At 46.0% G+C, this 27,520-nt stretch overlaps 1 long non-coding RNA gene across 1 annotated transcript in view; it reads right to left on the reverse strand.

Annotated features, from left to right (window-relative positions):
- Window positions 1-27,161, reverse strand: part of LOC138349998 (uncharacterized) — a 55,629-nt gene extending 28,468 nt beyond the window's left edge. The window contains exon 1 of the long non-coding RNA XR_011221967.1: window positions 27,022-27,161. This is a non-coding gene — a long non-coding RNA (uncharacterized lncRNA). The remainder of the gene's footprint in view (window positions 1-27,021) is intronic.
- Between the last annotated feature and the right edge of the window lie 359 nt (window positions 27,162-27,520).

Here is a 27,520-nt window from a genome sequence, read left to right on the forward strand (position 1 = left end):
TTACTCTCACTAACTCTCAATCACTCTTACTCTCACTCTAACTCTCAATCACTCTTACTCTCATACTCACCCTTACTCTCAATCACTTTACTCTCACTCTTACTCATTCTGTCACTCTTACTCACTCTGTCACTCTTACTCACTCTCAGTCACTCTTACTTATACTCACTCTTACTCACACTTACACACTCTCTGGCACTCTCACTCACCTTCATTCACTCTTACTCACTCTTACCCACTCTCGCTCACTCTTACTCACTCTAGTTAATAAGAACACGCCAATATAAGACAACAAAACGTTTTCAGATTCGTTCTCACCACTTTCCAGCAACTTTTAAAATTTATATAAATTATCTTAGGGAATAATACATAAATTATATATTTAAACATGATATTAGTGTTCAGTGGAATGCATAAGGAGTCAAATTGTGTTAAAAAGAGCGATTTTTAGAAAATTTGGAAAACTACTTTTTTCTGTTCATATTATAACTAAATGGATTTTAAAGGTTTCACTCAGCCAATATATATCATTCACAATTTATTAATGAATTTTACAAAAAAACACCATAAATTTTATATTTAAACATGTAAAAACTATTTGTTTTACATTTGGAAGAAAATAATTGTAGAAAAACAATTTATAATTAAACCTTTGTGTTTGGATTTTTTGAGTAAAAGTTTCTCAAAGGCTCTCCTGCACCATTCTCAATGCAAATCATTCCCACACCTATGGGAAGAGATAGGCAAACGTTGTGTAGATGATTTGTGTTTGCTGGGATCTTAGTGACCAAGTTAAGTCTGCAGTATGTGAGTATTGAATGAAAGACTAACCGGGTGTGGACCATTGTAGTAATCATTCCGTATTAGGGACTTAGGCGGAAGTTACGAGTGTGGGTGGTGATCACGGAGGTCAAGTGGTCTATGGGTATTGGAAGTGTATTGACCTAATAGAGTATGTTAATATGTTATTATTTGTCAGAGTCTATTCTTTGTAATTAAATGATAAAACCCGACGGCATTTAAATACCTTCGATATGTCCCTTCATAGTGTTCCTGGTTTGGTTGGTGAGGGAATGTTAGGGAATTGGTAGACAACATATTTGGTGGCAGCACAAACAGGTTTTGGAACACTTTGAGGGATGAAGGAAGTGTGTTACTGGTTTATTTGGTGAGGGAATGTTAGGGAATTGGTAGACGTCGGGTTGGGTTGAGAACGGTGGTTACTAGACGGAGGAAAGAAGGGTCAGGTAAGACCAGGTCAGAAGAGTTAGTTAGTAAAGGGACTAGGCCATTGTGGGGCACATGTGGGGTTTATTTCTTTCCAGATTCCCGCAACGAGAGACGGCTAAAATGCATGTCTGGATCACTGAATCATCGGGATCCAAAACAAGTGCAGTGTTCGTAGTGCGGATTATACAGAGTGGCGAGGTAAACTAGCGCGGGTGAATGTGGGCCAGCGTGGGCCATGTGCAGGCCAAGCAATGGGTGGGCCAAGCGAGCCGCACCTTGGAGCTTGTTTTATATCGTCGGTATGGTGGTAATAGTGAGAGACCATTGCTAAGGACAAATCAAGCGTGAAAATTACGTAATTTGATGTCAATTAAATATCATATAAAGTGTAGATCGAATATTATAAAGATAATTAAATAATACGTAAAAATTTGAGCGATTTCTGGCGTTGTCAGACATAGATACAGAAAATAGGCGCAGTGAATTATGAACGCCTTGGCATAGCGAACGACGCGTAATTTGACGTCTGGGGTTCGACGTCTAGTGTTCCGTGGAGAGGTCCATGGAGATTTTTTGTGGGTGCAGGTAGCATTATGGAGAGTGTTGCCATGGGACACGCTCCCTGTCCCGTTGGTGGGGGTGTGTGGCGTCCGGAGGTGGCGACGCAGTGTGTAATGGCGTTTCGACGCCGGGTAGTGCATGGTTGTATATTGGCGGTTGGACGAGGGTGAGTAGAGTAATGCATGTGTAGTGGCGTATTAGACGCCAGCGTAATGCATAGTATTTACTGTAGTGAAATGTGCATGTTTTGACTGTTGATATCATTGATGTAGTATAGTGCATGACATTGTTGGCATTGTAGCGCCAAGGTGTAGCATGTGTAGCATAACTGGTTGTTGTAACACCAGGTGTATTGTAGACATTAGCGTTGAAGTATGTTAACGCAGGTGGTAGAGTGTGGCGGGTGGCCACTACACAAGAAATTATGCCTGACGAGTGTTGGTCAGGTAAGTAACGGATTACGAGAGAAAAGGGAGTGTGTGTGGCGTCTGGTTACTTATTGGTGGTGACGTCTCGTGGTGTTTTGATGCGCTCTGGCACAAGGCATATGCCTGTGGTGGTAATGGTGTTGGGGGACGCCGTGTGTGTTGTGTTGATGGCGTTGAAGACGCTGTGTGTATGTTGAGGGCGTTAGGGACGCCGTGTGTTGTGTTGAGGGCGTTGGGGACGCCGTGTGTTGTGTTGAGGGCGTTGGGGACGCCGTGTGTTGTGTTGAGGGTGTTGGGGACGCCGTGTGTTGTGTTGAGGGCGTTGGGGACGCCGTGTGTTGTGTTGAGGGCGTTGGGGACGCCGTGTGTTGTGTTGAGGGCGATGGGGACGCCGTGTGTTGTGTTGAGGGCGTTGGGGACGCCGTGTGTTGTGTTGAGGGCGTTGGGGACGCCGGGTGTTGTGATGAGGGCGTTGGGGACGCTGGGTGTTGTGTTGAGGGCGTTGGGGACGCCGTATGTTGTGTTGAGGGCGTTGGGGACGCCATTGGGTGGTGTAGTGTAGTGGCGTTTGGACGCCTGGTATGGAGTGTGGTGTTGTGGAGTATATGGTGGCGCAGGGGCGCCAGGTAGTGGTCGGTAAGGTGAGTATTGGCGTAGCAAGGTCAGGAAGTGGTTGTGGGGATGTGTGGCGTTATAATGAGGTCATCAGTGGTTGGGATGACCAGGGATGATGGTGTGTCGGAGTGGGTAAGTTTTATGGATAAGATGAAATGTGGATAATTGCAGGAGTTGGTGGCTGCAGTAGGCGAGCCAAGTCGATATATCTAGCAAGACTCATAAAAGACTAATAAAAATTCATTATTTTCATTAAAATTTTCATTAATTAAGTCGGAGTGGGTAAGTCTTATGGATAAGATTACAATGTAGAATTTCAAAATTTCAGGTGTTGATGGTTGCAGTGGGCGAGCCAAGTAGATATACTAATTTCTCATTAATTAAGTTGTTACAGGAATCTCGCTAGAGGCGAGCCAGTGGCAGTATGATGCTTTAGTGACATTAGTTGTGAAATGATTTTAATGAAGTATTTATTGTGATAATGTATGTGCATGTATATACTGTATATTACCTCATCGGCACCATTACTGAGTGTTAGGCTTGAGAAGGTCCCCCGGGATCATGTCACAGAGCTTCAGGTAGAGTAGAAGGGAAGCTATGAGGCTACACTCAGTAATTCTAGAAAAAAAGGGGGAGGAAGTGAAGTCAACGTGACGTTATAGGCGAAATTCGCCCCCTGACATCAAAGCAGGGATAAAGGCCAGCTGCAATGGCTTTGCAGGTGCGCTCAGGCTATATACGGGGAGAGAGTAAGGAGCCGAGGGGGTTATGTAATAATGGGATCGAGCCAGGGGGCTCCGAGGGAATATTTTGCAGGTACAGCGGTCGGGAAGGTGTGAATACAGGTGGACACACTCTGGGCAGATGGGCCTAGAGTAATGTGCTACAGCTGTGGTGAGCACAGCAAGGCAGGATGAACAGAGAGCTGTGAGGTATCTACAGCGTTCTGGAATTGGTGCCCTGGAACGAGACGTCAGCACAGACCCGAGGGAACATGACCTTGGGGTAGGAATCTCCGTTGCTCTGGAGGCCAGGATCACGTTAGCTCAGAGCAACGATGGGACATTGACAATATTCACCAGGCTGGACAGCCTGGGTTTTGTCTGGGTCATGGAGGATCTATGACCTAGCAACCATGGGACACGAAGACAAGAGAAGTGATGCTGCCAATTGTGGATCAGGCCAGTGAAACATTGTGTGACCATTGTAAGCCCTTATGTCAACAGTACAGTTCAAGATGTTAAATTGTTAGTAACTTATTACTAAGGATGAAGAACCTTAGATATATATGTGTGTGTGTATATTAATGACTAGTGTCATTTCTGTTTAAGTGCCAGCATTCTGGTCCATGTAATTTTATGATTATGTTTGTATGTAATTATATGTCAGCAGTTTAGGTATAAGTGCATTGTTGGAGATGGGGAAAATTATTACAGACTATTTTACATGTGCTATGATGTGAATATAATGTATATGTTGGAGAAGTGTTGTGAGTCATGTCGGGGAAAATTTTAATTTATTTCATCGGGTGTATGATGAACTTATTGTATGATTTTTTAGTTGTACATATATGGTGGGTGCATCCTCCAGGTCCTTGCACTAATGGAACCATTGCAATGATGCATATGGGGACATATGCGTGTTTAAGGAGGGGAATTGTGTTGTAATCCACAAGTTAGTAGGAATTATTAGCTAGAGGATCATTACTACAACACTTAACGAATGATGATTGGAAGTACATGTTAAGTAGACAGACTATGGATCACATATCTAAGAAAGGTCAATGGATTAAGATCGAAGCTGTTTAGCCAAATTAATAATTCCTGGAAAGAGGAATTATTCTTCGTCAGGCTTCTAGGATCAAGGTTACCGCTCTAGGGATTAGGTTAATCGGATTATACCTTTCTTGAGAGGCAGGGTGAAATGTTTGAGGCCATGGTTGGCTAAAGTCAGTCTGATTGTGGGAGTTGAACTGAGAAGTCCTCTGGATCTCCGTTTGTGGCAGCAGCGAAGTGTAGCAGACAGCTATGCGAGAACCTGATGTGATCTTAGTGACCAAGTTAAGTCTGCAGTATGTGAGTATTGAATGAAAGACTAACAGGGTGTGGACCATTGTAGTAATCATTCCGTATTAGGGACTTAGGCGGAAGTTACGAGTGTGGGTGGTGATCGCGGAGGTCAAGTGGTCTATGGGTATTGGAAGTGTATTGACCTAATAGAGTATGTTAATATGTTATTATTTGTCAGAGTCTATTCTTTGTAATTAAATGACAAAACCCGAGGGCCTTTAAATACCTTCGATATGTCCCTTTATAGTGTTCCTGGTTTGGTTGGTGAGGGAATGTTAGGGAATTGGTAGACAACATATTTGGTGGCAGCGCAAACAGGTTTTGGAACACTGTGCGAGATGAAGGAAGTGTGGTTCTGGTTTAGTTGGTGAGGGAATGTTAGGGAATTGGTAGACAACATATTTGGTGGCAGCGCAAACAGGTTTTGGAACACTTTGCGGGATGAAGGAAGTGTGTTACTGGTGTATTTGGTGAGGGAATGTTAGGGAATTGGTAGACGTCGGGTTGTGTTGAGAACGGTGGTTACTAGACGGAGGAAAGAAGGGTCAGGTGAGACCAGGTCAGAGGAGTTAGTTAATAAAGGGACTAGGCCATTGTGGGGCACATGTGGGGTTTATTTCTTTCCAGATTCCCGCATCGAGAGACGGCTAAGATGCAAGTCTGGATCACTGAATCATCACGATCCAAAACAAGTGCAGTGTTCGTAGTGCGGATAATACAGAGTGGCGAGGTAAACTAGCGCGGGTGAATGTGGGCCAGCGTGGGCCATGTGCGGGCCAAGCGATGGGTGGGCCAAGTGAGCCGCACCTTGGAGCTTGTTTTATATCGTCGGTATGGTGGCAATAGTGAGAGACTGTTGCTAAGGACAAATCAAGCGTGAAAACTACGTAATTTGATGTCAATCAAATATCATATAAAGTGTAGATCGAATATTATAAAGATAATTAAATAATATGTAAAAATTTGAGAGATTTCTGACGTTGTCAGACATAGATACAGAAAATAGGCGCAGTGAATTATGAACGCCTTGGCATAGCAAACGACGCGTAATTTGACGTCTGGGGTTCGACGTCTAGTGTTCCGTGGAGAGGTCCATGGAGATTTTTTGTGGGTGCAGGTAGCATTATGGAGAGTGTTACCGTGGGACACGCTCCCTGTCCCGTTGGTGGGGATGTGTGGCGTCCGGAGGTGGCGACGCAGTGTGTAATGGCGTTTCGACGCCGGGCAGTGCATGGTTGTATAATGGCGGTTGGACGAGGGTGAGTAGAGTAATGTATGTGTAGTGGCGTATTAGACGCCAGCGTAATGCATAGTATTTACTGTAGTGAAATGTGCATGTTTTGACTGTTGATATCATTGATGTAGTATAGTGCATGACATTGTTGGCATTGTAGCGCCAAGGTGTAGCATAACTGGTTGTTGTAACACCAGGTGTATTGTAGACATTAGCGTTGAAGTATGGTAACGCAGGTGGTAGAGTGTGGCGGGTGGCCACTACACAAGAAATTATGCCTGACGAGTGTTGGTCTGGTAAGTAACGGATTACGAGAGAAAAGGGAGTGTGTGTGGCGTCTGGTGACTTATTAGTGGTGATATCGTGGTGTTTTGATGCGCTCTGGCGCAAGGCATATGCCTGTGGTGGTAATGGTGTTGGGGGACGCCGTGTGTGTTGTGTTGATGGCGTTGAAGACGCTGTGTGTATGTTGGGGACGCCGTGTGTTGTGTTGAGGGCGTTGAGGACGCCGTGTGTTGTGTTGAGGGCGTTGGGGACGCCGTGTGTTGTGTTGAGGGTGTTGGGGACGCCGTGTGTTGTGTTGAGGGCGTTGGGGACGCCGTGTGTTGTGTTGAGGGCGTTGGGGACGCCGTGTGTTGTGTTGAGGGCATTGGGGACGCCGTGTGTTGTGTTGGGGACGCCGTGTGTTGTGTTGGGGACGATGTGTGTTGTGTTGAGGGCGTTGGGGACGCCGTGTGTTGTGTTGAGGGCGTTGGGGACGCCGTGTGTTGTGTTGAGGGCGTTGGGGACGCCGTGTGTTGTGTTGAGGGCGTTGGGGACGCCGTGTGTTGTGTTGAGGGCGTTGGGGACGCCGGGTGTTGTGTTGAGGTAGTTGGGGACGCCATTAAGTGGTGTAGTGTAGTGGCGTATGGACGCCTGGTATGGAGTGTGGTGTTGTGGAGTATATGGTGGCGCAGTGGCGCCAGGTAGTGATCGGTAAGGTGAGTATTGGCGTAGCAAGGTCGGTGCGTTAGGACGCAGGAAGTGGTTGTGGGGATGTGTGGCGTTATGATGAGGTCATCAGTGGTTGGGATGACCAGAGGTGATGGTGTGTCGTAGTGGGTTAGTCTTATGGATAAGATGAAATGTGGATAATTGCAGGAGTTGGTGGCTGCAGTAGGCGAGCCAAGTCGATATATCTAGCAAGACTAATAAAAATTCCTTATTTTTAATAAAATTTTCATTAATTAAGTCGGAGTGGGTAAGTCTTATGGATAAGATTACAATGTAGAATTTCAAAATTTCAGGTGTTGATGGTTGCAGTGGGCGAGCCAAGTAGATATACTAATTTCTCATTAGTTAAGTTGTTACAGGAATCTCGCTAGAGGGGAGCCAGTGGCAGTATAATGCTTTAATGACATTAGTTGTGAAATGATTTTAATGAAGTATTTATTGTGATAATGTATGTGCATGTATATACTGTATATTACCTCATCGGCACCATTACTGAGTGTTAGGCTTGAGAAGGTCCCCCGGGATCATGTCACAGAGCTTCAGGAAGAGTAGAAGGGAAGCTATGAGGCTACACTCAGTAATTCTAGAAAAAAGAGGAAGGAAGTGAAGCCAACGTGACGTTATAGGCGAAATTCGCCCCCTGACATCAAAGCAGGGATAAGGGCCAGCTGCAATGGCTTTGCAGCTGCGCTCAGGCTATATACGGGGAGAGAGTAAGGAGCCGAGAGGGATATGTAATAATGGGATCGAGCCAGGGGGCTCCGAGGGAATATTTTGCAGGTACAGCGGTCGGCAAGGTGTGAATACAGGTGTACACACTCTGGGCAGATGGGCCTAGAGTAATGTGCTACAGCTGTGGTGAGCACAGCAAGGAAGGATGACCAGAGAGCTGTGAGGTATCTACAGCGTTCTGGGATTGGTGCCCTGGAACGAGACGTCAGCACAGACCCGAGGGAACATGACCTTGGGGTAGGAATCTCCGTTGCTCTGGAGGCCAGGATCACGTTAGCTCAGAGCAACAATGGGACATTGACAACATTCACCAGGCTGGACAGCCTGGGTTTTGTCTGGGTCATGGAGGATCTATGACCTAGCAACCATGGGACACGAAGACAAGAGAAGTGATGCTGTCAATTGTGGAGGAGGCCAGTGAAACATTGTGTGACCATTGTAAGCCCTTATGTCAACAGTACAGGGTAAGATGTTAAATTGTTAGTAACTTATTACTAAGGATGAAGAACCTTAGATATATATGTGTGTGTATATATTAATGACTAGTGTCATTTCTGTTTAAGTGCCAGCATTCTGGTCCATGTAATTTTATGGTTATGTTTGTATGTAATTATATGTCAGCAGTTTAGGTATATGTGCATTGTTGGAGATGGGAAAAATTATTACAGACTATTTTACCTGTGCTATGATGTGAATATAATGTATATGTTGGAGAAGTGTTGTGAGTCATGTCAGGGAAAATTTTAATTTATTTCATCGGGTGTATGATGAACTTATTGGATGATTTTTTAGTTGTACATATATGGTGGGTGCATCCTCCAGGTCCTTGCACTAATGGAACCATTGCAATGATGCATATGGGGACATATGCGTGTTTAAGGAGGGGAGTGGTATTGTAATCCACAAGTTAGTAGGAATTATTAGCTAGAGGATCATTACTACAACACTTAACGAATGATGATTGGAAGTACATGTTAAGTAGACAGACTATGGATCACATATCTAAGAAAGGTCAATGGATTAAGACCGAAGCTGTTTAGCCAAATTAATAATTCCTGGAAAGAGGAATTATTCTTCATCAGGCTTCTAGGATCAAGGTTACCGCTCTAGGGATAAGGTTAATCGGATTATACCTTCCTTGAGAGGCGGGGTGAAATGTTTGAGGCCATGGTTGGCTAAAGTCAGTCTGATTGTGGGAGTTGAACTGAGAAGTCCTCTGGATCTCCGTTTGTGGCAGCAGCGAAGTGTAGCAGACAGCTATGCGAGAACCTGATGTGATCTTAGTGACCAAGTTAAGTCTGCAGTATGTGAGTATTGAATGAAAGACTAACCGGGTGTGGAGCGTTGTAGTAATCATTCCATATTAGGGACTTAGGCGGAAGTTACGAGTGTGGGTGGTGATCGCGGAGGTCAAGTGGTCTATGGGTATTGGAAGTGTATTCACCTAATAGAGCATGTTAATATGTTATTATTTGTCAGAGTCTATTCTTTGTAATTAAATGACAAAACCCGACGGCATTTAAATACCTTCGATATGTCCCTTCATAGTGTTCCTGGTTTGGTTGGTGAGGGAATGTTAGGGAATTGGTAGACAACATATTTGGTGGCAGCGCAAACAGGTTTTGGAACACTGTGCGAGATGAAGGAAGTGTGGTTCTGGTTTAGTTGGTGAGGGAATGTTAGGGAATTGGTAGACAACATATTTGGTGGCAGCGCAAACAGGTTTTGGAACACTTTGAGGGATGAAGAAAGTGTGTTACTGGTTTATTTGGTGAGGGAATGTTAGGGAATTGGTAGACGTCGGGTTGTGTTGAGAACGGTGGTTACTAGACGGAGGAAAGAAGGGTCAGGTGAGACTAGGTCAGAGGAGTTAGTAAATAAAGGGACTAGGCTATTGTGGGGCACATGTGGGGTTTATTTCTTTCCAGATTCCCGCAACGAGAGACGGCTAAAATGCAAGTCTGGATCACTGAATCATCGGGATCCAAAACAAGTGCAGTGTTCGTAGTGCGGATTATACAGAGTGGCGAGGTAAACTAGCGCGGGTGAATGTGGGCCAGCGTGGGCCATGTGCGGGCCAAGCGACGGGTGGGCCAAGCAAGCCGCACCTTGGAGCTTGTTTTATATCGTCGGTATGGTGGTAATAGTGAGAGACTATTGCTAAGGACAAATCAAGCGTGAAAACTACGTAATTTGATGTCAATTAAATATCATATAAAGTGTAGATCGAATATTATAAAGATAATTAAATAATACGTAAAAATTTGAGCGATTTCTGGCGTTGTCAGACATAGATACAGAAAATAGGCGCAGTGAATTATGAACGCCTTGGCATAGCGAACGACGCGTAATTTGACGTCTGGGGTTCGACGTCTAGTGTTCCGTGGAGAGGTCCATGGAGATTTTTTGTGGGTGCAGGTAGCATTATGGAGAGTGTTACCGTGGGACACGCTCCCTATCCCGTTGGTGGGGGTGTGTGGCGTCCGGAGGTGGCGACGCAGTGTGTAATGGCGTTTCGACGCCGGGCAGTGCATGGTTGTATATTGGCGGTTGGACGAGGGTGAGTAGAGTAATGCATGTGTAGTGGCGTATTAGACGCCAGCGTAATGCATAGTATTTACTGTAGTGAAATGTGCATGTTTTGACTGTTGATATCATTGATGTAGTATAGTGCATGACATTGTTGGCATTGTAGCGCCAAGGTGTAGTATGTGTAGCATAACTGGTTGTTGTAACACCAGGTGTATTGTAGACATTAGCGTTGAAGTATGTTAACGCAGGTGGTAGAGTGTGGCGGGTGGCCACTACACAAGAAATTATGCCTGACGCGTGTTGGTCAGGTAAGTAACGGATTACGAGAGAAAAGGGAGTGTGTGTGGCGTCTGGTTACTTATTGGTGGTGACGTCTCGTGGTGTTTTGATGCGCTCTGGCGCAAGGCATATGCCTGTGGTGGTAATGGTGTTGGGGGACGCCGTGTATGTTGTGTTGATGGCGTTGAAGACGCTGTGTGTATGTTGAGGGCGTTGGGGACACCGTGTGTTGTGTTGAGGGCGTTGGGGACGCCGTGTGTTGTGTTGAGGGCGTTGGGGACGCCGTGTGTTGTGTTGATGGCGTTGGGGACGCCGTGTGTTGTGTTGAGGGCGTTGGGGACGCCGTGTGTTGTGTTGAGGGCGTTGGGGACTCCGTGTGTTGTGTTGAGGGCGTTGGGGACGCCGGGTGTTGTGTTGAGGGCGTTGGGGACGCCGGGTGTTGTGTTGAGGGCGTTGGGGACGCCGGGTGTTGTGTTCAGGGCGTTGGGGACGCCGGGTGTTGTGTTGAGGGCGTTGGGGACGCCGTGTGTTGATTGATTGATGAAGATTAAGCCACCCAAAAGGTGGCACGGGCATGAATAGCCCGTAAGTGGTGGCCCTTTCGAGCCATTACCAGTATCAAGAGCTGATATTGGAGATCTGTGGAGGTGCGACTGCACCTGCGTGACGGGAGATGTCTCCCGGACCAAATGGTGACCAAATGGTCCGCCGTGTGTTGTGTTGGGGACGCCATTGGGTGGTGTAGTGTAGTGGCGTTTGGACGCCTGGTATGGAGTGATTGATTGATTGATGAAGATTAAGCCACCCAAGAGGTGGCACGGGCATGAATAGCCCGTAAGTGGTGGCCCTTTTGAGCCATTACCAGTATCAAGAGCTGATACTGGAGATCTGTGGAGGCGCGACTGCACCCTGCGTGACGGGAGATGTCTCCCGGACCAAGTGGTGACCAGATGGTGTGGTATGGAGTGTGGTGTTGTGGAGTATATGGTGGCGCATGGGCGCCAGGTAGTGGTCGGTAAGGTGAGTATTGGCGTAGCAAGGTCAGTGCGTTAGGACGCAGGAAGTGGTTGTGGGGATGTGTGGCGTTATAATGAGGTCATCAGTGGTTGGGATGACCAGAGGTGATGGTGTGTCGGAGTGGGTAAGTCTTATGGATAAGATGAAATGTGGATAATTGCAGGAGTTGGTGGCTGCAGTAGGCGAGCCAAGTCGATATACCTAGCAAGACTCATAAAAGACTAATAAAAATTCATTATTTTCATGAAAATTTTCATTAATTAAGTCGGTGTGGGTAAGTCTTATGGATAAGATTACAATGTAGAATTTCAAAATTTCAGGTGTTGATGGTTGCAGTGGGCGAGCCAAGTAGATATACTAATTTCTCATTAATTAAGTTGTTACAGGAATCTCGCTAGAGGCGAGCCAGTGGCAGTATGATGCTTTAGTGACATTAGTTGTGAAATGATTTTAATGAAGTATTTATTGTGATAATGTATGTGCATGTATATACTGTATATTACCTCATCGGCACCATTACTGAGTGTTAGGCTTGAGAAGGTCCCCAGGGATCATGTCACAGAGCTTCAGGTAGAGTAGAAGGGAAGCTATGAGGCTACACTCAGTAATTCTAGAAAAAAGGGGAGGAAGTGAAGCTAACGTGACGTTATAGGCGAAATTCGCCCCCTGACATCAAAGCAGGGATAAGGGCCAGCTGCAATGGCTTTGCAGGTGCGCTCAGGCTATATACGGGGAGAGAGTAAGGAGCCGAGGGGGTTATGTAATAATGGGATCGAGCCAGGGGGCTCCGAGGGAATATTTTGCAGGTACAGCGGTCGGGAAGGTGTGAATACAGGTGGACACACTCTGGGCAGATGGGCCTAGAGTAATGTGCTACAGCTGTGGTGAGCACAGCAAGGAAGGATGACCAGAGAGCTGTGAGGTATCTACAGCGTTCTGGAATTGGTGCCCTGGAACGAGACGTCAGCACAGACCCGAGGGAACATGACCTTGGGGTAGGAATCTCCGTTGCTCTGGAGGCCAGGATCACGTTAGCTCAGAGCAACGATGGGACATTGACAACATTCACCAGGCTGGACAGCCTGGGTTTTGTCTGGGTCATGGAGGATCTATGACCTAGCAACCATGGGACACGAAGACAAGAGAAGTGATGCTGCCAATTGTGGAGGAGGCCAGTGAAACATTGTGTGACCATTGTAAGCCCTTATGTCATCAGTACAGGGCAAGATGTTAAATTGTTAGTAACTTATTACTAAGGATGAAGAACCTTAGATATATATGTGTGTGTATATATTAATGACTAGTGTCATTTCTGTTTAAGTGCCAGCATTCTGGTCCATGTAATTTTATGGTTATGTTTGTATGTAATTATATGTCAGCAGTTTAGGTATATGTGCATTGTTGGAGATGGGAAAAATTATTACAGACTATTTTACCTGTGCTATGATGTGAATATAATGTATATGTTGGAGAAGTGTTGTGAGTCATGTCAGGGAAAATTTTAATTTATTTCATCGGGTGTATGATGAACTTATTGGATGATTTTTTAGTTGTACATATATGGTGGGTGCATCCTCCAGGTCCTTGCACTAATGGAACCATTGCAATGATGCATATGGGGACATATGCGTGTTTAAGGAGGGGAGTGGTATTGTAATCCACAAGTTAGTAGGAATTATTAGCTAGAGGATCATTACTACAACACTTAACGAATGATGATTGGAAGTACATGTTAAGTAGACAGACTATGGATCACATATCTAAGAAAGGTCAATGGATTAAGACCGAAGCTGTTTAGCCAAATTAATAATTCCTGGAAAGAGGAATTATTCTTCATCAGGCTTCTAGGATCAAGGTTACCGCTCTAGGGATAAGGTTAATCGGATTATACCTTCCTTGAGAGGCGGGGTGAAATGTTTGAGGCCATGGTTGGCTAAAGTCAGTCTGATTGTGGGAGTTGAACTGAGAAGTCCTCTGGATCTCCGTTTGTGGCAGCAGCGAAGTGTAGCAGACAGCTATGCGAGAACCTGATGTGATCTTAGTGACCAAGTTAAGTCTGCAGTATGTGAGTATTGAATGAAAGACTAACCGGGTGTGGAGCGTTGTAGTAATCATTCCATATTAGGGACTTAGGCGGAAGTTACGAGTGTGGGTGGTGATCGCGGAGGTCAAGTGGTCTATGGGTATTGGAAGTGTATTCACCTAATAGAGCATGTTAATATGTTATTATTTGTCAGAGTCTATTCTTTGTAATTAAATGACAAAACCCGACGGCATTTAAATACCTTCGATATGTCCCTTCATAGTGTTCCTGGTTTGGTTGGTGAGGGAATGTTAGGGAATTGGTAGACAACATATTTGGTGGCAGCGCAAACAGGTTTTGGAACACTGTGCGAGATGAAGGAAGTGTGGTTCTGGTTTAGTTGGTGAGGGAATGTTAGGGAATTGGTAGACAACATATTTGGTGGCAGCGCAAACAGGTTTTGGAACACTTTGAGGGATGAAGAAAGTGTGTTACTGGTTTATTTGGTGAGGGAATGTTAGGGAATTGGTAGACGTCGGGTTGTGTTGAGAACGGTGGTTACTAGACGGAGGAAAGAAGGGTCAGGTGAGACTAGGTCAGAGGAGTTAGTAAATAAAGGGACTAGGCTATTGTGGGGCACATGTGGGGTTTATTTCTTTCCAGATTCCCGCAACGAGAGACGGCTAAAATGCAAGTCTGGATCACTGAATCATCGGGATCCAAAACAAGTGCAGTGTTCGTAGTGCGGATTATACAGAGTGGCGAGGTAAACTAGCGCGGGTGAATGTGGGCCAGCGTGGGCCATGTGCGGGCCAAGCGACGGGTGGGCCAAGCAAGCCGCACCTTGGAGCTTGTTTTATATCGTCGGTATGGTGGTAATAGTGAGAGACTATTGCTAAGGACAAATCAAGCGTGAAAACTACGTAATTTGATGTCAATTAAATATCATATAAAGTGTAGATCGAATATTATAAAGATAATTAAATAATACGTAAAAATTTGAGCGATTTCAGGCGTTGTCAGACATAGATACAGAAAATAGGCGCAGTGAATTATGAACGCCTTTACATAGCGAACGACGCGTAATTTGACGTCTGGGGTTCGACGTCTAGTGTTCCGTGGAGAGGTCCATGGAGATTTTTTGTGGGTGCAGGTAGCATTATGGAGAGTGTTACCGTGGGACACGCTCCCTGTCCCGTTGGTGGGGGTGTGTGGCGTCCGGAGGTGGCGACGCAGTGTGTAATGGCGTTTCGACGCCGGGCAGTGCATGGTTGTATATTGGCGGTTGGACGAGGGTGAGTAGAGTAATGCATGTGTAGTGGCGTATTAGACGCCAGTGTAATGCATAGTATTTACTGTAGTGAAATGTGCATGTTTTGACTGTTGATATCATTGATGTAGTATAGTGCATGACATTGTTGGCATTGTAGCGCCAAGGTGTAGTATGTGTAGCATAACTGGTTGTTGTAACACCAGGTGTATTGTAGACATTAGCGTTGAAGTATGTTAACGCAGGTGGTAGAGTGTGGCGGGTGGCCACTACACAAGAAATTATGCCTGACGCGTGTTGGTCAGGTAAGTAACGGATTACGAGAGAAAAGGGAGTGTGTGTGGCGTCTGGTTACTTATTGGTGGTGTTATTGGTGGTGACGTCTCGTGGTGTTTTGATGCGCTCTGGCGCAAGGCATATGCCTGTGGTGGTAATGGTGTTGGGGGACGCCGTGTATGTTGTGTTGATGGCGTTGAAGACGCTGTGTGTATGTTGAGGGCGTTGGGGACACCGTGTGTTGTGTTGAGGGCGTTGGGGACGCCGTGTGTTGTGTTGAGGGCGTTGGGGACGCCGTGTGTTGTGTTGATGGCGTTGGGGACGCCGTGTGTTGTGTTGAGGGCGTTGGGGACGCCGTGTGTTGTGTTGAGGGCGTTGGGGACTCCGTGTGTTGTGTTGAGGGCGTTGGGGACGCCGGGTGTTGTGTTCAGGGCGTTGGGGACGCCGGGTGTTGTGTTGAGGGCGTTGGGGACGCCGTGTGTTGATTGATTGATGAAGATTAAGCCACCCAAAAGGTGGCACGGGCATGAATAGCCCGTAAGTGGTGGCCCTTTCGAGCCATTACCAGTATCAAGAGCTGATATTGGAGATCTGTGGAGGTGCGACTGCACCTGCGTGACGGGAGATGTCTCCCGGACCAAATGGTGACCAAATGGTCCGCCGTGTGTTGTGTTGGGGACGCCATTGGGTGGTGTAGTGTAGTGGCGTTTGGACGCCTGGTATGGAGTGATTGATTGATTGATGAAGATTAAGCCACCCAAGAGGTGGCACGGGCATGAATAGCCCGTAAGTGGTGGCCCTTTTGAGCCATTACCAGTATCAAGAGCTGATACTGGAGATCTGTGGAGGCGCGACTGCACCCTGCGTGACGGGAGATGTCTCCCGGACCAAGTGGTGACCAGATGGTGTGGTATGGAGTGTGGTGTTGTGGAGTATATGGTGGCGCATGGGCGCCAGGTAGTGGTCGGTAAGGTGAGTATTGGCGTAGCAAGGTCAGTGCGTTAGGACGCAGGAAGTGGTTGTGGGGATGTGTGGCGTTATAATGAGGTCATCAGTGGTTGGGATGACCAGAGGTGATGGTGTGTCGGAGTGGGTAAGTCTTATGGATAAGATGAAATGTGGATAATTGCAGGAGTTGGTGGCTGCAGTAGGCGAGCCAAGTCGATATACCTAGCAAGACTTATAAAAGACTAATAAAAATTCATTATTTTCATGAAAATTTTCATTAATTAAGTCGGTGTGGGTAAGTCTTATGGATAAGATTACAATGTAGAATTTCAAAATTTCAGGTGTTGATGGTTGCAGTGGGCGAGCCAAGTAGATATACTAATTTCTCATTAATTAAGTTGTTACAGGAATCTCGCTAGAGGCGAGCCAGTGGCAGTATGATGCTTTAGTGACATTAGTTGTGAAATGATTTTAATGAAGTATTTATTGTGATAATGTATGTGCATGTATATACTGTATATTACCTCATCGGCACCATTACTGAGTGTTAGGCTTGAGAAGGTCCCCCGGGATCATGTCACAGAGCTTCAGGTAGAGTAGAAGGGAAGCTATGAGGCTACACTCAGTAATTCTAGAAAAAAGGGGAGGAAGTGAAGCTAACGTGACGTTATAGGCGAAATTCGCCCCCTGACATCAAAGCAGGGATAAGGGCCAGCTGCAATGGCTTTGCAGCTGCGCTCAGGCTATATACGGGGAGAGAGTAAGGAGCCGAGGGGGTTATGTAATAATGGGATCGAGCCAGGGGGCTCCGAGGGAATATTTTGCAGGTACAGCGGTCGGGAAGGTGTGAATACAGGTGGACACACTCTGGGCAGATGGGCCTAGAGTAATGTGCTACAGCTGTGGTGAGCACAGCAAGGAAGGATGACCAGAGAGCTCTGAGGTATCTACAGCGTTCTGGAATTGGTGCCCTGGAACGAGACGTCAGCACAGACCCGAGGGAACATGACCTTGGGGTAGGAATCTCCGTTGCTCTGGAGGCCAGGATCACGTTAGCTCAGAGCAACGATGGGACATTGACAACATTCACCAGGCTGGACAGCCTGGGTTTTGTCTGGGTCATGGAGGATCTATGACCTAGCAACCATGGGACACGAAGACAAGAGAAGTGATGCTGCCAATTGTGGAGGAGGCCAGTGAAACATTGTGTGACCATTGTAAGCCCTTATGTCATCAGTACAGGGCAAGATGTTAAATTGTTAGTAACTTATTACTAAGGATGAAGAACCTTAGATATATATGTGTGTGTGTATATTAATGACTAGTGTCATTTCTGTTTAAGTGCCAGCATTCTGGTCCATGTAATTTTATGGTTATGTTTGTATGTAATTATATGTCAGCAGTTTAGGTATAAGTGCATTGTTGGAGATGGGAAAAATTATTACAGACTATTTTACCTGTGTTATGATGTGAATATAATGTATATGTTGGAGAAGTGTTGTGAGTCATGTCGGGGAAAATTTTAATTTATTTCATCGGGTGTATGATGAACTTATTGGATGATTTTTTAGTTGTACATATATGGTGGGTGCATCCTCCAGGTCCTTGCACTAATGGAATCATTGCAATGATGCATATGGGGACATATGCGTGTTTAAGGAGGGGAGTGGTGTTGTAATCCACAAGTTAGTAGGAATTATTAGCTAGAGGATCATTACTACAACACTTAACGAATGATGATTGGAAGTACATGTTAAGTAGACAGACTATGGATCACATATCTAAGAAAGGTCAATGGATTAAGACCGAAGCTGTTTAGCCAAATTAATAATTCCTGGAAAGAGGAATTATTCTTCATCAGGCTTCTAGGATCAAGGTTACCGCTCTAGGGATAAGGTTAATCGGATTATACCTTCCTTGAGAGGCGGGGTGAAATGTTTGAGGCCATGGTTGGCTAAAGTCAGTCTGATTGTGGGAGTTGAACTGAGAAGTCCTCTGGATCTCCGTTTGTGGCAGCAGCGAAGTGTAGCAGACAGCTATGCGAGAACCTGATGTGATCTTAGTGACCAAGTTAAGTCTGCAGTATGTGAGTATTGAATGAAAGACTAACCGGGTGTGGAGCATTGTAGTAATCATTCCATATTAGGGACTTAGGCGGAAGTTACGAGTGTGGGTGGTGATCGCGGAGGTCAAGTGGTCTATGGGTATTGGAAGTGTATTCACCTAATAGAGCATGTTAATATGTTATTATTTGTCAGAGTCTATTCTTTGTAATTAAATGACAAAACCCGACGGCATTTAAATACCTTCGATATGTCCCTTCATAGTGTTCCTGGTTTGGTTGGTGAGGGAATGTTAGGGAATTGGTAGACAACATATTTGGTGGCAGCGCAAACAGGTTTTGGAACACTGTGCGAGATGAAGGAAGTGTGGTTCTGGTTTAGTTGGTGAGGGAATGTTAGGGAATTGGTAGACAACATATTTGGTGGCAGCGCAAACAGGTTTTGGAACACTTTGAGGGATGAAGAAAGTGTGTTACTGGTTTATTTGGTGAGGGAATGTTAGGGAATTGGTAGACGTCGGGTTGTGTTGAGAACGGTGGTTACTAGACGGAGGAAAGAAGGGTCAGGTGAGACCAGGTCAGAGGAGTTAGTTAATAAAGGGACTAGGCCATTGTGGGGCACATGTGGGGTTTATTTCTTTCCAGATTCCCGCAACGAGAGACGGCTAAAATGCAAGTCTGGATCACTGAATCATCGGGATCCAAAACAAGTGCAGTGTTCGTAGTGCGGATTATACAGAGTGGCGAGGTAAACTAGCGCGGGTGAATGTGGGCCAGCGTGGGCCATGTGCGGGCCAAGCGACGGGTGGGCCAAGCAAGCCGCACCTTGGAGCTTGTTTTATATCGTCGGTATGGTGGTAATAGTGAGAGACCATTGCTAAGGACAAATCAAGCGTGAAAACTACGTAATTTGATGTCAATTAAATATCATATAAAGTGTAGATCGAATATTATAAAGATAATTAAATAATACGTAAAAATTTGAGCGATTTCTGGCGTTGTCAGACATAGATACAGAAAATAGGCGCAGTGAATTATGAACGCCTTGGCATAGCGAACGACGCGTAATTTGACGTCTGGGGTTCGACGTCTAGTGTTCCGTGGAGAGGTCCATGGAGATTTTTTGTGGGTGCAGGTAGCATTATGGAGAGTGTTACCGTGGGACACGCTCCCTGTCCCGTTGGTGGGGGTGTGTGGCGTCCGGAGGTGGCGACGCAGTGTGTAATGGCGTTTCGACGCCGGGCAGTGCATGGTTGTATATTGGCGGTTGGACGAGGGTGAGTAGAGTAATGCATGTGTAGTGGCGTATTAGACGCCAGCGTAATGCATAGTATTTACTGTAGTGAAATGTGCATGTTTTGACTGTTGATATCATTGATGTAGTATAGTGCATGACATTGTTGGCATTGTAGCGCCAAGGTGTAGTATGTGTAGCATAACTGGTTGTTGTAACACCAGGTGTATTGTAGACATTAGCGTTGAAGTATGTTAACGCAGGTGGTAGAGTGTGGCGGGTGGCCACTACACAAGAAATTATGCCTGACGCGTGTTGGTCAGGTAAGTAACGGATTACGAGAGAAAAGGGAGTGTGTGTGGCGTCTGGTTACTTATTGGTGGTGTTATTGGTGGTGACGTCTCGTGGTGTTTTGATGCGCTCTGGCGCAAGGCATATGCCTGTGGTGGTAATGGTGTTGGGGGACGCCGTGTATGTTGTGTTGATGGCGTTGAAGACGCTGTGTGTATGTTGAGGGCGTTGGGGACACCGTGTGTTGTGTTGAGGGCGTTGGGGACGCCGTGTGTTGTGTTGAGGGCGTTGGGGACGCCGTGTGTTGTGTTGAGGGCGTTGGGGACGCCGTGTGTTGTGTTGAGGGCGTTGGGGACGCCGTGTGTTGTGTTGAGGGCGTTGGGGACGCCCTGTGTTGTGTTGAGGGCGTTGGGGACGCCGTGTGTTGTGTTGAGGGCGTTTGGGACGCCGGGTGTTGTGTTGCGGGCGTTGGGGACGCCGGGTTTTGTGTTGAGGGCGTTGGGGACGCCGTGTGTTGTGTTGGGGACGCCGTGTGTTGTGTTGAGGGCGTTGGGGACGCCGTGTGTTGTGTTGAGGGCGTTGGGGACGCCGTGTGTTGTGTTGAGGGCGTTGGGGACGCCGTGTGTTGTGTTGAGGGCGTTGGGGACGCCGTGTGTTGTGTTGAGGGCGTTGGGGACTCCGTGTGTTGTGTTGAGGGCGTTGGGGACGCCGGGTGTTGTGTTCAGGGCGTTGGGGACGCCGGGTGTTGTGTTGAGGGCGTTGGGGACGCCGTGTGTTGATTGATTGATGAAGATTAAGCCACCCAAAAGGTGGCACGGGCATGAATAGCCCGTAAGTGGTGGCCCTTTCGAGCCATTACCAGTATCAAGAGCTGATACTGGAGATCTGTGGAGGTGCGACTGGACCTGCGTGACGGGAGATGTCTCCCGGACCAAATGGTGACCAAATGGTCCGCCGTGTGTTGTGTTGGGGACGCCATTGGGTGGTGTAGTGTAGTGGCGTTTGGACGCCTGGTATGGAGTGATTGATTGATTGATGAAGATTAAGCCACCCAAGAGGTGGCACGGGCATGAATAGCCCGTAAGTGGTGGCCCTTTTGAGCCATTACCAGTATCAAGAGCTGATACTGGAGATCTGTGGAGGCGCGACTGCACCCTGCGTGACGGGAGATGTCTCCCGGACCAAGTGGTGACCAGATGGTGTGGTATGGAGTGTGGTGTTGTGGAGTATATGGTGGCGCATGGGCGCCAGGTAGTGGTCGGTAAGGTGAGTATTGGCGTAGCAAGGTCAGTGCGTTAGGACGCAGGAAGTGGTTGTGGGGATGTGTGGCGTTATAATGAGGTCATCCGTGGTTGGGATGACCAGAGGTGATGGTGTGTCGGAGTGGGTAAGTCTTATGGATAAGATGAAATGTGGATAATTGCAGGAGTTGGTGGCTGCAGTAGGCGAGCCAAGTCGATATATCTAGCAAGACTCATAAAAGACTAATAAAAATTCATTATTTTCATGAAAATTTTCATTAATTAAGTCGGAGTGGGTAAGTCTTATGGATAAGATTACAATGTAGAATTTCAAAATTTCAGGTGTTGATGGTTGCAGTGGGCGAGCCAAGTAGATATACTAATTTCTCATTAATTAAGTTGTTACAGGAATCTCGCTAGAGGCGAGCCCGTGGCAGTATGATGCTTTAGTGACATTAGTTGTGAAATGATTTTAATGAAGTATTTATTGTGATAATGTATGTGCATGTATATACTGTATATTACCTCATCGGCACCATTACTGAGTGTTAGGCTTGAGAAGGTCCCCCGGGATCATGTCACAGAGCTTCAGGTAGAGTAGAAGGGAAGCTATGAGGCTACACTCAGTAATTCTAGAAAAAAGGGGAGGAAGTGAAGCTAACGTGACGTTATAGGCGAAATTCGCCCCCTGACATCAAAGCAGGGATAAGGGCCAGCTGCAATGGCTTTGCAGCTGCGCTCAGGCTATATACGGGGAGAGAGTAAGGAGCCGAGGGGGTTATGTAATAATGGGATCGAGCCAGGGGGCTCCGAGGGAATATTTTGCAGGTACAGCGGTCGGGAAGGTGTGAATACAGGTGGACACACTCTGGGCAGATGGGCCTAGAGTAATGTGCTACAGCTGTGGTGAGCACAGCAAGGAAGGATGACCAGAGAGCTCTGAGGTATCTACAGCGTTCTGGAATTGGTGCCCTGGAACGAGACGTCAGCACAGACCCGAGGGAACATGACCTTGGGGTAGGAATCTCCGTTGCTCTGGAGGCCAGGATCACGTTAGCTCAGAGCAACGATGGGACATTGACAACATTCACCAGGCTGGACAGCCTGGGTTCTGTCTGGGTCATGGAGGATCTATGACCTAGCAACCATGGGACACGAAGACAAGAGAAGTGATGCTGCCAATTGTGGAGGAGGCCAGTGAAACATTGTGTGACCATTGTAAGCCCTTATGTCATCAGTACAGGGCAAGATGTTAAATTGTTAGTAACTTATTACTAAGGATGAAGAACCTTAGATATATATGTGTGTGTGTATATTAATGACTAGTGTCATTTCTGTTTAAGTGCCAGCATTCTGGTCCATGTAATTTTATGGTTATGTTTGTATGTAATTATATGTCAGCAGTTTAGGTATAAGTGCATTGTTGGAGATGGGAAAAATTATTACAGACTATTTTACCTGTGTTATGATGTGAATATAATGTATATGTTGGAGAAGTGTTGTGAGTCATGTCGGGGAAAATTTTAATTTATTTCATCGGGTGTATGATGAACTTATTGGATGATTTTTTAGTTGTACATATATGGTGGGTGCATCCTCCAGGTCCTTGCACTAATGGAATCATTGCAATGATGCATATGGGGACATATGCGTGTTTAAGGAGGGGAGTGGTGTTGTAATCCACAAGTTAGTAGGAATTATTAGCTAGAGGATCATTACTACAACACTTAACGAATGATGATTGGAAGTACATGTTAAGTAGACAGACTATGGATCACATATCTAAGAAAGGTCAATGGATTAAGACCAAAGCTGTTTAGCCAAATTAATAATTCCTGGAAAGAGGAATTATTCTTCGTCAGGCTTCTAGGATCAAGGTTACCGCTCTAGGGATAAGGTTAATCGGATTATACCTTCCTTGAGAGGCGGGGTGAAATGTTTGAGGGCCATGGTTGGCTAAAGTCAGTCTGATTGTGGGAGTTGAACTGAGAAGTCCTCTGGATCTCCGTTTGTGGCAGCAGCGAAGTGTAGCAGACAGCTATGCAAGAACCTGATGTGATCTTAGTGACCAAGTTAAGTCTGCAGTATGTGAGTATTGAATGAAAGACTAACCGGGTGTGGACCGTTGGACCCCATACAGCTTATTATTCTACTTACATAACACTACACAGTTAAGTATGAGAGTGGTATTTTAGGTTAAGTCATTCATCAGCTCCCCCCCCCCCCTGTGATGATGCAGAGGGGAAGGGATGAATGGAATAATAAGCTCTGGACATTTAGGTAATGATTAATTGATCTTGACTGGCTCCTGGAGGGATAGATGACAAGTAGGGCCACTAGGCAAGGAAACAAGGGAAGGTCTGGCCACTAATATGTTTGTTGGATACGATTAGCATAATGAGGTGAAGTTTAAGTAAAAATAGGTAATTGGATTAACTTAATGAAATCCGACCTGTGTTTCCTTATTTGAGGCCATTAGAATTGATGATCAGTCCTAACAGACCCCTGCACACACTACACCCCACACTCACAGACCCCTGCACACACTACACCCCACACTCACAGAGCCCTGCACACACTACACCCCACACTCACAGACCCCTGCACACACTACACCCCACACTCACAGACCCCTGCACACACTACACCCCACACTCACAGACCCCTGCACACACTACACCCCACACTCACAGACCCCTGCACACACTACACCCCACACTCACAGACCCCTCCACACACTACACCCCACACTCACAGACCCCTGCACACACTACACCTCACACTCACAGACTCCTGCACACACTACACCCCACACTCACAGACTCCTGCACACACTACACCCCACATCCACAGACTCCTGCATACACCACACCTCACACTCACAGACCCCTGCACACACTACACCCCACACTCACAGACTCCTGCACACACTACACCCCACACTCGCAGACCCCTGCACACACTACACCCCACACTCACAGACCCCTGCACACACTGCACCCCACACTCACAGACCCCTGCACACACTACACCCCACACTCACAGACTCCTGCACACACTACACCCCACACTCACAGACCCCTGCACACACTACACCCCACACTCACAGACCCCTGCACACACTACACCCCACACTCACAGACCCCTGCACACACTACACCCCACACTCACAGACCCCTGCACACACTACACCCCACACTCACAGACCCCTGCACACACTGCACCCCACACTCACAGACTCCTGCACACACTACACCCCACACTCACAGACCCCTGCACACACTACACCCCACACTCACAGACCCCTGCACACACCACACCCAGGTTAACCCTATAGTGTGGATTCCCGTCTACAGATTCCTGATTCCTTCAGGTGTTATATCATACTGTTCTTCCTCAAGCCTGGGTATCACCAGACCTGTTCTACTTTTCTATTGGTGGGAGGGGAAGGAAGGTAGGAACGTATGGTGTCGAAGGGTGAGGAGGGAGAGGTGTGGTGTGGGAGGATACAGTGCCATGTGGGAGGGAGTGTGGTGTCGGAGGGAGAGGTGTGGTGTATTCACGTAGTTGTATTCACCTATTTTTGCTTGCGGGGGTTGAGCTCTACTTTTTCGACCAGCCTTTCAACTGTCAATCAATCAACTGTAACTAACTACTTTTTCACACACATAAGTTTCAAGTGTAAATATGATAGAGCCCAGTAGGCTCAGGAACCTGTACATTAGGTGATTGACAGTTGAGAGGCGGGACCAAAGAGTCAGAGCTCAACCCCCGCAAGCACAAATAGGTGAGTACAGGAAGCAGCCCGTAAGAGCTGTCTAATTCCCAGGTACCTATTTACTGCTAGGTAACAGGGGCATCGGGGTGAAAGAAACTCTGCCCATTTGTCTCTGCCGGCGCAGAGAATCAAACCCGGGTCGCAGGATTACAAGCCCCGCGCGCTGTCCACTCAGCTACCAGGCCCTATGCAATGAATAAATATTTTTATATAAATGTATACAATGTCCAGGACGATGCATTTATAACTGTGTGGAGCGTCTCAGTTGGGAATTTGGGGCCAGAAGCCAACCGTTTTGAGAGGTTTTGGCTGGTTTTTATAGACAGATCGGCTACGGATATACTGCAGCCCGTCATCATAAGGTTTCTTAACGTCAAAAAACTGACGTACTAAAGTGTCCTAATCCTAACCTACCAGAGGACCCAAAACAGAAAACAGGAGAGTATGTCAATTTGGCGAGCCTCTATCATTTTCAAGTATGACAATTTTGGCCTTGGGTATAATATACGTCAAAATGCGATGTTCTATTAGGAGAACGGATTATTTACTGAGTGGTATCTATTTGAGATCGACCGTTGTGGGTAAGGTCTGGGTGCTTCCTTAGAAACAATTAGAATTAGAAACCTGTAGCTTCTAATTTTACATTCGGTGGGGGAGTTACCATTAGGTGGAGGGGGAAGAAGTATCTTTTGGCTGGGGATAGCTTTTGAGCTTTGAGTCTGGGAGCTGGCATAAGGGTGAATTAAGATTGTATACCGAGTATCGAAAGTTAAATGGGGTCGACCCCTGTCGGGAAAAAACCAACCTACTTTAATAATCCTAGGTACAATATGCAGATAATTGCGCTGCTGTTCTTGTACTAACCTATTAACCAGTACTAACAAAAATTTATTTAATACCTCGTTCAAAGAAAAACGAGATCACAGTGGAATTTTCCTTTAAACATGGGATATACATTGCCACGTCACAACAAAATATAATAATAAAATATTAATAATCACTAAAAACTCCCAGTCCAGTGTTAAAATTAATAAAAGTCTGTTTCCTGTGACTGGATAAAATAAATTTACCAGTAAAATTAAGGCCTTCCGACCTCCGTCCATAAATGGGCAAAATTGAGCCGGTTCCAATAACGTGACTGAGCCGGGGTAGAGGGAGGCTGTCATTGTGGAATGCTGCTCTCGTGAGGTAGAAAAAAGAAGTAGCTGCGTTTATACTCGTGAACCCGAGCCATCTAGATGTTCTCCAGCTACCGCAACCTCTAAATAACGAGAGTACTTCGTTTCAGATCTGTGGTCATCTGGGAATTAAGCGTCAGCACCCTGTTGCCACAAGGGAACATACGCCATAGCCTTGAGGTCTATACGTGACAGACTGTTCACGTGTCCCTCTAATATAAATACTGAAGCCTTCAAACAACTAGGGCCTTGGTGTACAAACTAACCCGAGTAGAATAATAAACTAACCTTAGTAAAAATTTCCTATCAATCGACAAATTCTCGATTGATAGGGTACTATAATTATTTAACCCCCAAGTTGTGTTGGGATATGACTTGTGGGAGATTTTATATCCATACAGCCTGCTCAATTAAATATACAGTCCACCAAGCTATCGAAAGAAGTAATAATTAAATGAATTATACATTATAAATAAAATTACATTAAAATAATTAATAATTAAAATAAATTAAATAATATCGCACGAGTCAGAATTCCCCACAACCCCTGTGCCTGCCTCTAACTAGAATTTGCTTCCTTTTCGATAATCGTTTACTTCTGTGAAGTGTGAAATGTGGGTTTCATTGTTGATCAAATGTTTTCCAACTGTATTCTCGTCTGTTAACGTTGATAACGTTGCATCAACGTAGATGCAACGTTGATAACGTCGTTAACGTTTATTTAAAGTCGATTCAACATTGATAATGTTGATTCAATGTTACTCCATGTTTTGTCCACTGGGAAGGAGAAGAGGAGAGATAAAGGGAAAGTGAATGGGAGATTCGAAGGGAGGGAGGGAGAATGGGAAGAACAGAGAATGTATGGAAGGGAGAATGGGAGAAACACAGTGAGACCAAAGCACCACCGTGTACCCCTTCTTAGTTATTTATTTATAAATAAGTCAAGTCACCGAAGTCATTCAAGGCAAATACTTATTAATTTAGCAAGACATATTGTGAGACTTAACAGCCTTGTTGGGACGAACATTACCTCTGCTGGTGGTAGCCTCACGTGGTCAACACTACACCTGACACTTACCAACTTCCACCTGTGTCAGGAGGCCGATGACCAGCAGCGCTACCACAAACATGATGACCTCAGGAAAGTCTCAGACAGTGTCGCCTTCAACAGCGTTGTGAGTCAGTGGTGAGCTGACGAACTCTGTTGAATAGTGACTGTTTATCTTCTGGCAGGTTGAGGAAGCGCTATCTTTTATATTGTCTCGGACCTGCGTAATGCTTCCTGTTAACTCAGCAGCTGAGGCTTCTCATCGTTGTCGACTACAATTTTCCTTATGATTTTTACTGTTTACTTGAAATAAAAACTGTTTATCAAATCAAGTTGTGATGCAATTTTCTGTGGAAATTGTGCGTCTTATTGTCTTTTACTCCCAGGCTCGTAGTGAGGTATTCCAGATATATGCAAGTGAAGTTTATTGTTTATTCATAGCCTATATTTTGTTGACAAATCATAACAAATGTGGTTCTTT

This window comes from Procambarus clarkii, chromosome 43 (assembly GCF_040958095.1).
Source record: "Procambarus clarkii isolate CNS0578487 chromosome 43, FALCON_Pclarkii_2.0, whole genome shotgun sequence".
NCBI classification, from domain to species: domain Eukaryota; kingdom Metazoa; phylum Arthropoda; class Malacostraca; order Decapoda; family Cambaridae; genus Procambarus; species Procambarus clarkii.